Below are 15,084 nucleotides of genomic sequence, written 5' to 3' on the forward strand. Positions count from 1 at the left end.
CAGAAAGTAACCCGGCCTGGCATCCGCAGCAGAGGGAGGAAGCTGGTTTGGGCCCACGCCCCTCCCGGAATCCGGTGGTGTAGGAGGGCACCGTCCTGTAGCAGTGGAGGTCAGACTGGGTCTTCTCTGTCCGGGGCAGCCCTGCCTGACTCTACCAGGTGTCCTGTGTCCAGAGTTGGGGACACTGTGGCAGGAAGGTTCCAGAACCTTCTGGAAGGTGGAGAGTCAGGAGAAGGGTGCTCAGCCGGCCCGGGGCTTAGAGGTCTGTGCGAGCAGGAAACCTCTGGTCCCGGGAGGCGGAACTTCGTGGAGTCCGGGTTAACAGAGTTCAATTCAGAAGAAGCTGCCACTGGGTTTCCCAGAAAGCGGGGGGAGGGGGGTGTCGGGTGGGCGGAGTGGGAGTGAGGAAGGGGAAGGGACCGCCTCAAAACGAAACCAGCAGGGGCCCTGCGGGCCTCGCCCCGCCTCCCCTGGGGCGGCAGCTCCCAGCTGACCAGGTGTGCTGGCCCTAGGGCCTCCCGGGGCTGGAGGCCACACCTCAGAGCCACAGGCCAGGTGGGTGGAGGACCGGTTTGCAGTCCCCGTGGTAAAGGCAAGGTGGCTCTGGAGGAGGAAGGAGGGCGGAGGAAGAGGCCAGGCCCCTCGGCAGCCTGAACCGAGGCTCAGGTTTCTGCCCAGCCTTCCCCGGGGACTCAGAGAGGCTGGTGGAGAAGCACCTGGAGAATCAGAGCCAGGCCCCAGGTGAGGGAGGGACCGAGGCCCGCAGCTGTCTCCTCCCCGCCCCCATCCCTCCCCTGAACCCACCCCTGGGGAGGACACGCCCCCTGAAAGGAGGGGTCATCACCGCGGACTAAATGAGATGGCTACTGCTGACCCCCGCCCCCCCAAGAAGGAAGCAGACCCTCTCTTGAACATCCCGAATTCCCTTTGCCTTCACCCTGGCCACACCCCATGAGTTGCTCAGAACAGGTAACCGCCCCCCCACCCCACCCCCTCGCGCTTCCCTCCCTGAGCCCTCGTAACCTGGGACCTGTCCAGAGGCTCCTACTCTCCCAGACAGATGCTGACCCTCCCCACACCTCCACGCCCTGCGCGCTGGAATGAGCTCACAGCATTAGGGCAGCGCTAGGCAGGAGGCCATGGACTGGGTGTCAACGTTGAGAGTCCTTGGGGGGGGAGAGTGGGCATCGTCTGACAGGAGAACCCATGTGAGCAAGAGCGTGGTGATGGGTGCTGCTAAGTCGCTTCAGTCATGTTCGACTCTTTGTGACCCTATGAACCGTAGCACGCCCGGCTCCTCTGTCCATGGGATAGGGTGCAAAATCTTTCACCACCTCCAGCAGAGCAATGACCACTCTCCTAGTGGGCCCCAAAGGGGGCCTCAGCTCTTCAGAAGATCTGCCTCCACCGTGCCTCCTATGGACTGTTTCATTCTGGAGGTGGCAGATAGGGTGGCGGAGGTCACAGAGACTAGGATGTTGGCTGCCTACCAGATGAACAGAAGCCTGTCTTCATTTCAAACTCCACTGGCCTTGGGTGTGGGACCAGGTGGTGGCCAAGTAGGGAGCCGGGTCACTAGGATATCTGGCTAAGAAGCTGGAACTTTGGAACTTCCCTGGTGGTCCAGGGGCTAAGACAGCATGCTCCCAAATGCAGGCGGACTGGGTTCCATCCCTCGTCAGGGAACTAGATCCCGCATATCACAACTAAAAACCCTGAATGCCACACTAACACTCTGTGCAGCCAAATAAATTTTTAAAAATAAATATTAAAAGAAAAAGTCACAGAGAGAGCTGGGCCCACAGAACAGGACAAGGCCTTGGACCAGAGACCCCACCCTGCAAAACCTTCCTGGGGATCCAGACCGGACCAGTCATACCACGAATACCCTCGTCCTGGTATTGCCTGCCTCAGGTGGAGGCCCCTTACGTCCTGTCCCCCTGTCCCCTCTTCCTCCCAGAAGACCACACCCACCTCCAGGCACCAGCATTGCACTGCAGTCCTTTTTTTTTTTTAATATTTATTTTTATTTATTTATTTGGCTGTGTTGGGTCTTAGCTGGGGCATGTGGGGTCTAGTTCCCTGACCAGGGATTGAACCTGGCTCCCCTGCATTGGGAGCTCAGAATCTTAGCCACTGGAGCACCAGGGAAGTTCCTGTGGGTGTCTCCTGAGGAGGCCTCTCTGCCTTCTCGGAGCCCCCATAACCCTCCCCTGTGGCTGGGGTGCTCGCCACCACCACACTCACCTACAAGTTTATGCACAGGGTCAGCCCACTGCCCTCTCCCCTGCCTGGACACCCATCTCCTTTCTTCCTTAACAGCCTTGGATTTTGCAGTGGAGACCAATGAGATTTCAAGGGCAGCCACATTAGCCCCCCTAACCTTGATGCCTGTGAGGGGACCAGTGTACAGGGGTAGGGGCTGCCCAGGGGTCAGAGTCAGGGAGGAGGGGTGGGAGGGAAAGAGGGAGGGGAGAAGGAAGGGGGGGGGTGGGGAGGGAGGAGGAGGGGAGAGATGGGGTAGGAAGGAGGGTAGTGGGGGAGGGGGGGAGGAAGGGAAAAGGCAGTGCAAGTCTTTCACTCACTCTTGGCTCCCTGTCTTTGCACCTGCTGTTCCCTGTTCTGGAATTCCTCTCCCATTCCCCCTCTCCCCACTCCCAACTCCTGTTTAAGCTTCAGGCACCCTTTCCAGCCCTGCTGCCAAGGACCGACAGACCCCCGTGTTACATAAAACCCTCAGCAAAACTGCACCTTGACCTTCCCATCTCCCATCTTCATCTTGCCTTGAACTTGGCAATAGATTCTTCACCATGACACATAGTGCACAAGCAGCAAAAGAAAACATAAATGAACTTGGACTTAATCAAAATTTAAAATTTGGGTGCACCAAAAAGGACACCATCGGGAGAGTGAAGAGAAAGCCCTCAGAGGGGGAGAAAGTGTTTGTAAATCCTGTAGGGGAGACAGGTCTATGCCAAAAGAGATACAGAATCCTTAACTAACAAAACAAAAGAAAGAAAAAATAATCCTTATACCTTAGCAACCAAAAGAATCCCCACAATTAAAAAGGCCGGTATCTGGTCTCCCCTGGAAGTCCGGTGGTTAAGACTGGGCACTTCCAGTGCAGGGAACCAGGGTTCCACTCCTGGTCAGGGAACTAAGATCCCAAGTGCGTGGGTGTGTGCTCAGTCACTGAGTCGTGTCTGATTCTTTGCCGCCCCATGGACTGTAGTCCGCCAAGCTCCTCTGTCCATGGAATTTTCCAGGCAAGAAACCGAGAGTGGGTTGCCATTTCCTTCTCCAGGGGATCTTCCCCACCCAGGGATCAAACCCGTCTCCTGCATTGCAGGCAAATTCTTTTACCGCTGAGCTATCGGGGAAGCTGCTGGAGCGGCCAAAAAAAAAAAAAAAAAAAAATCCTGTTTCATACCGATAGGTCATGCTATGGAAGTACATCTAAAATAATATTTACATTTAAAAAAAAAGGCGGTTATCTCCCCAAAGATGTTGTACAGATGCCCAGTGAGCACGTGAAGAGCTGCGGGGGAGGGGTCTCCCCGCACCTGGAGTTGGGCTGGAGGAGAGGGCGGGGCGAGGGGGATCCGCCTCCACACAGAGGGCTGGGGTCTCCCTGTGATGTGTGAACCCGGAGGTGCGCTGTCTCCTCTTTACCCCCACATTAAAGAGCAGGAAGTGGCTCCGGAGTGACAGGAACGGGGTCCTGTGTCACTCCCCTCACTCCTCCTCCTCCTTCCCTGCGCTAGGGGCGACCCGCCAAAAGAGAGTCGGGAAGCCAGGCACAGGTGCGAGGAAGCCGCCTGCCTACCTGCCCTTTGAGGAAGCCCCGCCCCCGCGCTCCTCCTCTCTCCCCCCTCCTCCCCCTCCTCTTGCCGCTCCTCTCCTCTCCCCGCCCCTCTCCTCCCCGGCCGCGTCCTGCCCACCCCCAGCCCAGCTCTTCTCCTCATTAAAAGGGAGTGGCCGCTTTCCGGCCGGTGTTCCCAGACTGCCGGCCCTGCTGCTGCTCCGGGTTGGCCCCTGAGGTTCTGGGAGGTTCTCAAACGCTCCCTTTTGAAGTTCTGGGTTCCCCGTGGAACCAGCCAGGGTAGGGGTGGGCAAGAGGTTTCCCCAGCATCCAGCAGAGACCCAGGGAGTCTGGGCGCCAGGCTTGCCCCTGGGGGGTGCTCCTTGTCTCTGTGGCTTTTAGAGTGTGCTCACCCTAATCGCCCAGAAAACTTGGGGTCCCCAGACATCAGTTATGGTGGGTTGACATGCACCTATCAACATCTACTTGGGTTAACACCTGCTTTCATTCACAGCAGCCCAAAGTGCAGACCATCCAATGTTCATCAGTGCGTAGTGGATACACAAAAAGTGGTCCCTCCACACCTGGAGCATCACTCACCCATGAAAAGGAGAGAAGCCCTGACACTCGCCACCACGTGGACCGATCCTGAGAACATAATGCTCAATGAGAGAGGCAGACACAGAAGGACACACAGGGTGTAATTCCACTGATGGGAAATGTGCAGAACAAGCCGAACCATAGACACAGGGTGGGTTCCTGGTTGTCAGGGGCTGGGGGAAGGGATGGGGTTGATGCTAATGAGGATGGGGTTCCCTTTTGGGGTGATGAGAGTGTTCTAAGATTAGATAGAACCGTTGCACAACATGGTGAATGTCCTCAAAACCAGTGAATTGCACACTTTAAGTGGGTAAACTGTATGATAGGTGAATTATATCTCAATAAAGCTGCTATACTAAAAACGAACCACCGTCTCTTATTGACTTCCGCCCACATTCTATCTTGCTGAGTTGTTTGCTTTTTTTTTTAATATTTTTTTTTATTTATTTATTTGACTGCGCTGAGTCTTGGTTGCGGCCCATGGGATCTAGTTTCCTGAACAGGGATCTGAACCCAGGCCCCCTGCATTGGGAATGTGGAGTCTCAAGCCACCAAACCACCAGGGAAATCCCTGAGCTGTGTTCTTGACATCCCCAAGGTGACTCTCCCTGGCCTCTTCTCCCCAGTCTGGGGAGTCCTTTCCAGGCTCTGAACAGGGTTCTGGGGAGAGAAGACTGGGCCAAGGTCCTGCCATCCAGGGCTCTCAGCCCAGCCCAGAAGGCAGTGGATATGTGGCCCAGAGGTCAGCTGTGGACCCCCCCCACCCTGCAGGAAGAACAGCAGTGGTGAGGGGGACAAGGGCACACCACTGTCCAGAGACAGGCAAGCCTACTGGAAAGCAACTGGGCCTCCAGACACTTCTGCCAGAACAGGAGCCCCAAGCCACTGCAGGTGAGTCCAGAGGACTCCCCGCCCACCCCCCCCCCCCCCCCCCCCCCGACTCCAGCCACACGGAGAGAGCCTCCTTCCTGGTTTCTGGGCCAAGGGTCCCTGCTGGGTGAAGGCAGCAGACATCCTGTTCTGCCTGGGACGGTGCTCCGCCCCCTCCCTAAGGGGATGTTGTGAGACTGTCCTGGGTCAGCGGTCAGCAGGGCTTTGATCCTCCCAGCACCCCATGGGGGCCGACGTGATCCCCAGCCCCACTTTTACAGGAGGCTGAGGGTGGGATGGTGCGGGGAAGGAATCCAGGATAAGAGGGTGGCTTGTGAAACCCAAGGTCGCAGTGGGAACTTGCCCTTGACCCCTTGACCTTTACTCTCAGAATCCACCCTTCAGAGAAAGGTCAGGAGGGAGCTGCAAGGCAGGCGGTGGCCCCGGTGGGACAGGACAGGGCAGAGGCTGACCCTCGCCCCCCACCCCCACACCTGATACGGCTGCCCTCCCTCTGTCTCTGTCTCTGTCTCTCTTCTTTCTCTCCCCGAAAGTGAAACCAGTGACACCAAACTGAAACCGAAGCTACTGCCTGGCCGCCAAGCTGGCGAAGGGAGAGAGCAGGCAGGCGGGCCAGTGGGCGACTCCTCCGGCCAGCCCACGTGGCGGGCCGCGGGATGGAGGGAGGAGCCGCTCCTTAAATTGCGGTGATTTTAAAAAAAGAAGAATCCGAGGGGGAGGTCTGGCCGACCAGCAAGGCTGCCACGTTCTCCTCTTCAGCTCCCCGGCTGCCTTTCCTGGCTGTGGTCCCCTGCTGCTCTGCAGGCTCCCCTGGGGAGGGGGGTTGCCATTTTGTAGAAGTTCCTGGGTTGGGGGGTGGGGGGCAGGACACAGGACTGGCCTGGTTCACTCGGGGTCCCTCGGGTGAAGTGGACCCATGGAGACTGCCTCCACTGAATATCCAGCCTCGGACCCCTTGGACAGATAAAAAGCCAAGCCTGGAGACAGACATGGAGACAGGCGGCCTGAGACAGTGTGGGGGTGGGGAGGAGGCTTTGCTGGAGGAGTCGGGGTGGAGGAGGGGGACCGCTCCAGTGCTGGGACCGGGCCACTGGTCAAGCTGAGGCCACAATACAGTGGTTTTCCTTCTCTACAGAGCATAGGAAGCAAGCTGGCATGTTAGATCCAGGCTGGTGTTTCTGCCCCCTGGTCACTGTGGACACTTGGGACCAATTGTTTTCTGGGTTGGGGCTGTCCTGGCCACTGGGGGGCTGCTGAGCGGCACCCCTGGCCTCCACCAGCTCCATGCCAGAAGCTCCCCCAATATGACAAGCACAGTTGTCCCCAAGGGGTGAGGGAAATCACACACACCCTGTCCCCACCAATGTGACCCCCTTGCCCTAAGCAAATACCCTCGTGGGACCCTGCTACAGAAAGAGGGACAGAGACAGGGCTCTGGGGTGGACCCCAAAGGCAGGCAGGCCGGCTGGCCCCCGGCTTTGGAGCACTCCTTCGAGGTCCTGAGAGGCCCCGGGGAGCTGTCACCCAGCCTGGAGTGAGGGGGCATATGGGAGACCAGCACTATTATGCTGGGTGGAGACTGGGAGCTTCGGGCTGGAAGGACCCGTTGCACAGACGGAAATCCTGAGGGGTGGGTGGGTGGAGGGAGGGACGGAGGGACAGCAGTGCCAGATCAGACCACCACTTCCATCTCTTAAGTGAGGCTCCCTAGCCCCCCAGGAAAGCATGGACCGCCATCACCCCACCCTCTGCTTCTTAGAAACGTTTCTCAGTGATGCTGGGGGCCATGAATACAGCTGCTGAAGTATTTTGATACTTGCACACCTGGTTTGACCACCCCGGGGTGTGCTGGTTAAATGTTAGCTCATCTGGGAGGGGCCCTGGGGACCTGGGAGGAGCCTGGGTAGGAGGAGACCGTCCACCCACCCGGGAACCAGGGGCTTCCGGCAGCTCACCTGGCCTGCGCTGCAACCAGGGTACCAGTTCCGGGTCTATGGGGCACCGGGGACAGGCAAAGTCCCTGCCCACAAACCCAGCGGTGTGCCTGTGAGTGGTCACGGCAGGGCTGGAAGTCTCCAGAAGCCGAGCTGGGAGCCATTTGTCTCTGCACTTGCGGCTGGTGGCTCCCGGGTTCTTTTCTTTCCAATGTCATCACTTGCCAAAATAAAACGGCTGGACTCTCTTAAGTTGGGCCCCAAAATAGTTTCTTTTGGTTTTATTTTTTTAGTCTTTTTTTTAAACAGACCCGGATTTTTTTCACTGTATTAAATTATACACAAAAGTTACTGTCTTAACCATTTTTAAGTGCACAACTCAGTGGCATTCAGTACATTCACATTGTTGGGCAAATACCTCCAGAACTTTCTCATCTTCCCAAACTGAATATCGGTCCTAGTGAAACACTGACTCTCCATCCCCCTCCCCCGGACCCTGTCCCCTCCCCATCTTACCTTCTGTCTCTAAGGATTTGATTTCTCTAGGGGCCTTCTATGAGTGGAATCAGATTCTATTCACCCTTCTGTGTCTGGCTTCTCTCACTGAACATCATGACCTTGGGGGGTCCTTCCACACTGTAGCAGGTATCAGAACCTCCTTCCTTTTTATGGCTGAGTAATATTCCACTGCGTGGATGTACCACAATTTGTTTATTCATCATATGTCTACTCGACTGCTCTGGACTGCTGTGATGAACACAGGGGTGCAAACACCTGCACAGTTTTAGAAATTGAACTTTGCTCTGGATTCTCTGATTTAGGCCTCGGCAGCCCTGTCAGCCCTTTGACCCAATGAGTCTGGTGGAAAGACCCCCACAAGGCTTCCAGAAGGTTCTCTTGATATTGTGCTGATCCGGCCCCCAGGAGTAAAGTGTACCACCCGTTGCCTGAGCCCAGGGCTATATGCCAGGCAATGAGAGGAACTCAGATAGGACCGGGACCATGTCTGACATTCATCCTTCCATCCCTCCCTTGGGAAGACCTCAGAATCAATTTTACCTTCCACCCATAATCCATACAGAGGACTTCTGTGAACCAGACCTGGTTGTCATCTCTCTCTTTTCCTCTATCTCTTTTCAGCATCCTGGTCTCATCCCTGGAATGTTTTGGTAAGACCCACCATCTCCCTTGAGCTGAATGCTAGACCTCTATTAATGTGGCCTGAAATCACATCAGCTTTTTCAGAATCTTAGCTGCATTTTTCTGTGTGTGTGTGTGTGCCCATGCCATACAACATGTGGGATCTTAGTTCCCTGACCAGGGATCGAACTTGTGACCCTTTCATTGGAAGCTTGGAGTTTTAACCCCTGGACCACCAGGAAAGTCCCCCTAGCTGTACTATTTACTACCTGGTTTGTCCCTACAAGCTGTGGAGGGCAAGATAATGGTCTCCCAGGGACGTCTGCATCCTAATGCCTGGAACCTATGAAGATGTTCCCTTACATCCATGGTAAAGGAAATGCGCAGGTGGTATTAAGTTAAGGCTTCTAACAAGATAGATGATCCTGGATTCCTCAGGGGCCCAATGTCATCACAGGGTCCTTGTAAGAGGGAGGGGGAGGGTCAGAGGCAGAGAGATGGGAGATACTGCTCTGCTGGCTGTGAGGATGGAGGGAGGGGCTGTGAGCCAGGGATATGGCACCTCTAGAAGCTGGAAAAGGCGGGAGCCAGTGCTCCCCTGGAGCCTCTGGAGGGACCAGCCTAAGACACCCATTTTGGACTTCTGACCTCTGGAAATGTAAGAATATTAATTTGCACTGTTTTCAGTCACTACGTTTATGGTAATTTTTGCTATAGTCACCCTGGGAAACCCATACAAAACTCTCATAGGATAGTCTGTCTGGTGCAATTACCCTCCCTCCCCGCCTTTTTTAAAGAAAAGAAATATATACTAATTGAAAAAAACTCAAATAATCAGAGAAGCAAGAAAAAAAAAATCACCCTTATCCCACCAAGTAGAGATAAGCACTGTTGATACCTCAGTGTGTATACAAAGATTATACATGTATGTATATTTAAGAATAATGGGACCTTAAATTTTGGGGTTTTTTTTGTTGTTGTTGTTGTTGTTGTTTGCCACACCATGCAGCACGTGGGATCTTAATCGAACCCGAGCCGCTTGTATCCCTACTTTGGAAGCACAGTCTCAACCCTTGGACCACCAGGGAAGTCCCAGGACCTTTTAAATGTACTAGTTTGTAACCCATTTTTCTAGTTACTGTACCTTGACCATTTCAAAATATTTCCTTTGGATAAATTTCCAGATATGGAATCTCTGGGCCAAAGGGTATGCATATTTTTAGGCACTTTTGGTCAAGCAACTTTTTTTTCAGGTGTTTTCATTTCTGTGTGTTTTTCTAAGATTAATATATAAGCTATAGACAATAAAACATACAGATATTATATATAGAGTTGGATGAATTTCACAAATGTACACACCCATGCAAACTCAATTTTTGCTTTTTTTTTGTGGTTAAATAAATGTTTTATTTTGGATATAGTTTAGATTTACAGAAAAATTACAAAGATTCCAAAATTAGAAAGACTTCCTATCTACCCTTCACCCAGCTTCCCCTAGTGCTTTCATATATCACCATGGTGTATCTGTCACAAGGAACCAACACCTGTAAACCCTACACTGTCTTCACTTTTCTCCAGTTTTTTCCACTAATGCCCTTTTTCCATCCAAGACCACATTCTGCAGTAAATCAACTGACTTTCCCTCAAAAAAAATTGTAGGGACTTTCCTGGTAGTCTAGTGGTTAAGACTCTGAGCTTCTGATGCAGGGTGCATGGGTTCGAACCTTGGTCAGGGAACTAAGTTCCTGTGGGGAACTAAGCCCCATGCTGTGGCCAAATAAATATATAAAGATAAATAATTATAATAAAATATACATACCAGGGCTTCCCTGGTGGCTAAGACAGTAAAGAATCTGCCTGCAATGCAGGAGATCCAGGTTCAATCCTGGGTCGGGAAGAGCCCCTGCAGAAGGGAATGGCTACCCACTCTAGTATTCTTCCCTGGAGAGTCCCGGGGACAGAGGAACCTGGGCAGCTACAGTCCACAGGGTCACAAAGAATTGGACACAACTGAGTGACTAACACTTTCACTTTCATACATACCATAACATTTACCATTTTAACCCTTTCTAAGTGTGCAGTTCAGTGGCACTAAGTAGATTCACATTGCCATGCAACCATCCCCACCATCCACCTCCAGGTCTTTCTCATCTTCCCAAACTGCAACTCTGTCTCTGTTCATTCAGTTGGCTTTGAGAGTGTGCACAGAACTTTACAGCCCTCCCAGGAAGGCAAGTGTGTATTTGTGTGTTTGTTGTGATACACTATGAATCCAAATTTATCTTCATTCTCTCAGAACTGATAAGCTAGCCTTCAGCATCTTGGCATCTTTATTCAAAGTCACTGTTGAAAAAGATTAGATTGATAAGGACTTCCCTGATGGTCCAATGGTTGGGATTTCCCCTTCCAATGCAGGGGATGTGGGTTCAATCCCTGACTGCTAGGATCTCACATGCTTCCTCACCAGGGGACCAAAACTTGGAACAGAGGCAACATTGTAACAAATTCAATAAAGACTTTCTAAATGACCCACATCTAAGGAATCTTTAAAAATTAAATAGATAATGCTTAGATAGGTGTATAAACATAGACACGCACACATATATATGACATGTTGAAGTCCTAACCTCTAGTACCTTAGAGGGAGACTTTATTTGCAGATAAGGTAGTTGAAGATGTAACTAGTTAACATGAGATCATGCTGGAGCTGAGTGGGCCCCTAATCCAATGTGACCACTGACCTTACAAGAAGGGGACATTTGGACAGAGACAGATGAGCACAGAGAGGAGATGACCTCAAGGGACCTGGGGGAAGCCAGCGACTTACAAGCGAGGGGAAGCCTGAGGCTACTGGAAGGAAACCAGGAGAAAGGTCTGCAACAGATCCTTCCCGCAGAGCCTTCAGAGGGAGAATGGCCCTGCTCACAACTCACCTCTGGGCTCCTGGCCTCCAGAACCGAAAGGGAATACATTTCTGCTGTTCCCAGTCACCCAGTTTGTAGTCCTTTGTTACAGAAGGTCTGTGGTTGTTGTTCAGTTGCTCAGTCGTGTCCGACTCTCTGAGACCCCATGGACTGTAGCACACCAGGCTTCCCGGTCCTTCACTATCTCCCGGAGTTTGCTCAAACTCATGTCCATTGAGTCAATGATGCCATCCAACCATCTCATCCTCTGTCGTCCCCTTCTCCTCCTGTCTTCAATCTTTCCCAGCATCAGGGTCTTTTCCAATGAGTTGGTTGTTTGCATCAGGTGGTCAAAGTATTGGAGCTTCAGCTTCAGCATCAGTCCTTCCGGTGAATATTCAGGGTTGATTTCCTTTAGGATTGACTGGATTGGTCAGCAAAAAGATATGACACGGAAGCTGTAGAAAATGAATTTATATACATATTTCATAGGGTCCTTATAAAAGGGAGTTACAAGGGTCAGAGTCAGAGAGAAATGGGGAGATGTTGAGCTGCTGGTTTCGAAGATGAAAAAATAGATCATGAGCCTTTAAAAAATAAACATAGGGGGATTTTCCTGGTGGTCCAGTGGCTAAGACTCCAGGCTCCCAATGCAGGGGGCCTGGGTTCAGTCCCTGGTCAGGGAACTAGATCCCTCATGCTGCAACTAAGATCCGGAGCAGCCAAATAAGTAAATAAATAAATATTTTAAAATATAAGTGTGGGGACTTCCCTGGTGGTCCAGTGGTTAGGATTCCAAGCTTCCACTGCAGGGGGCATGAATTCCATCCCTAGTTGGGGAACTAAGACCCCACATACCTCATCACATGGTTGAAAAAAACAAAAAGACCCTGTCTACCTTCCCCCACTGTGGTCTCCATCTGTATAGGCTGGGATGCCCATACCAGCATCCCAACTGGCCTAGCCCTGCCCAGGGCTCTTACACAGTCATCAGTGTGATTAACAAAACATAAAGAAGGGCACAGGTCTGCTCAAACCCAAGCGGATGTCTTTCCATCAACACTTTTGGTGTAGGAGGAACATTTTAATTTTTTTTTTTTTGCTGTGCCATGAGGAATGTGGGATCTTAGTTCATTGACCTGGGATCAAAACCGTGCTCCCTGCATTGGGAAGGAAAGTCCCTTGACTTCTTTAATTTTAATTTTTTGAAAAGAAAAACATTTGGGAATTCCTTAGTGTCCAGTGGTTAGGACTCTTCACTGTCACTGCTGAGGGCCTGGGTTCAATCCCTGATTGGGGAACTAAGATCCCACAAGCCATGTATTGTGGCTAAGAGAAAGAAAGGAAAAACATTTAATTTTAGTCATAAATAACCACAGTTCATAATAACGAGATATGAGAAATAACTAGGGACCACAGGAGTATCCAGACTTCGGAATGAGATTGAGCCCAGCCACTCTCATCTCCTGTTTCAGGCCTACTTTTCTTTACAACCTAAAGAAAAAAATTTTGGGCAACATACATGAGACATAAATTTTACCAATTTAACCATTTTTAAGTGTTTATTTAGTGACACTTAGGTATATTCACACTGTTGTGCAACCATCCCCACCATCATCTCCAGAACTTTCTCATCTTCCCAAACTGAAACTCTGTCCCAGTGAAACACTGACTCCCTATCCCCTCCCCCAGCCCCTGGCCCCACCATCTACTTCCTGTCTCTGTGGATCTGACTCCTCTAGGGACCTCCGCTGAGTGGAATCAGACAGTGTGTGTCCTTCTGGTTTATTTCACTGAACATCACATCCTCAAGGTCCATCTGGGTTGTAGCAGGTGTCAGAATCTCCTTCCTTTTGAAGGCTGAGTAATAGTCCACTGTGTGGATAGACCACATTTTGCTTATTCATTCATCCATCAATAGACATTTGGGTTGTTGCCACATTCTAGCTATTGTGGATACAGCTGCTGTTAAATATGGGTGTTGCTTTGCTTTTTAAAACTGATATGTCATTCACATACCAGAATATTCACTCTTTAATGTGTACAATTTAGTGGTTTTCACAGAACTGTGCAATCATCACCACTATATAATTTTCAAAAACTTCCATAACCCCAAAGAGCAACCCCATCCCCCTTAGCAGTCACTCCCCTCCACCAGGTCCTGGCACCCACAAATCCACCCCCTGTGTCTGTAGATCTACCTGTTCTGGACGTTTCCCATCAGTGGAATCACAACCTGTGTCTCCTTCTGTGTCTGCTCCTCTCACTGAGCATCATGTCCCCAGGGTTCATCCATGTAGTAGTCAGTGTCAGAGCTTCACTCCTTTTTATGCCTGAACCCATGACCTGCAGGTGCCCCGGTCACTGCCCTAGAATCTGTTGCTCCAGCCTCACTGGTTTCCTACCTGATCCTCCATCATGAATCCCAGACCCACACTTTACCCTTTATCCTCACACCTGGGAACATGCCCATCCTTATTCAGATCTCTGTTCTCTACCATCTCCTTGGAATAATTCTCCCTGATGATCATTTCAATAAAAGAACTGACCCCTTAGACAAACTTAGTCTTGGTCTGATGCTATGGGGTTTCTTGGGGTCTCTTGCCTTTTGCCATTTGGGGGCTATTTTACAACTATGTACGTTGTAGAAAATGGATGCTTATGGCAATGATTCTTTTTGTTTTTGTTATTTATTTATTATTATTTTTGGCCACTTTACATGGCTTTTGGGATCTCAGTTCCCTGACCAGGGATTGAACCCGGGACCATGGCAGGCAGTGAAAGTGCAAAGTCTTAACCACTACACTACCAGGAAATTCCTTGGCAATCATTCATTTAAAAAAAAAATTTGTTGTTGTTCAGTCACTAAGTCATGTCTGACTCTTTGCAACCACATAGACTGCAGCACACCAGGCTTCCCTGTCCTTCACCATCTCCTAGAGTTTGCTCAAACTCTTGTTCATTGAACCAGTGATGCTATCCAACCATCTCATCGTCTGTTACCCGCTTCTCCTCCTGTCCTCAATGTTTCCAAGAATCAGGGTCTTTTCCAATGAGTCGGCTCTTTGCATCATGTGGCCAAAGTTTTGGAACTTCAGCTTCAACATCATTTCTTCCAATGAATATTCAGGGTTGATTTCCTTTAGGACTGACTGGTTTGATCTCCTTGCTGTCCAGGGGACTCTCAATAGTCTTCTCTAGCACCACAGTTCAAAAGTATGAATTCTTTGGCTTTCAGCCTTCTTTATGGTCCAACTCTCACATCCATACATGACTACTGGAAAAATCATAGCTTTGACTATATGGACCTTTGTCAGCATATTTTTAAATTTTTCTTTCCCAATTCATTTATTTTCTTATTTTTATTAATTTACTCTTTGACCACACAGCATGTGGGATCTTAGTTCCCAGACCAGGGATCAAACCTGTACCCCTTACAGTGGAAGCACAGAGTCTTAATCACTGCACTGCCAGGGAAGTCCCTGGTAATGATTCTTGTCAAGAGAGATACAAATTAATTGTGCACAATCATGTCTTGCTTCTGTCTGTAATTCATCCAAGCATTGCTCACCTGTCTCTATGTGAATATTCTTTGGATTTTCCTTTGAACCCATTGTAACACCTTGCTGGTTCCCTCATTAATGAATGAATGAAATAAAATCTTTTGACCTGTGTTCATTAAAAAAAAAAAAAAGGCCCCAGGCCCCCATCACTGTCTATTCAGTTTCTCTGGTAACTGTCTTCAGTGAATCACTGATAATTTTCTGAAATTCTCTATGTATGTGTCTATTTGCTTATTATCCATATTCTCCAC

General features: G+C 50.6%; 1 long non-coding RNA gene across 1 annotated transcript; it reads left to right on the forward strand.

The window, feature by feature from the left end:
• Positions 1-4,363, forward strand: LOC122699690. The gene is made up of 2 exons (XR_006342662.1): positions 1-109; positions 4,317-4,363. It is a non-coding gene; the product is annotated as an uncharacterized LOC122699690 (long non-coding RNA).
• The last annotated feature ends 10,721 nt before the right edge of the window (positions 4,364-15,084 follow it).

This window comes from Cervus elaphus, chromosome 9 (assembly GCF_910594005.1).
Source record: "Cervus elaphus chromosome 9, mCerEla1.1, whole genome shotgun sequence".
Lineage (NCBI taxonomy): Eukaryota > Metazoa > Chordata > Mammalia > Artiodactyla > Cervidae > Cervus > Cervus elaphus.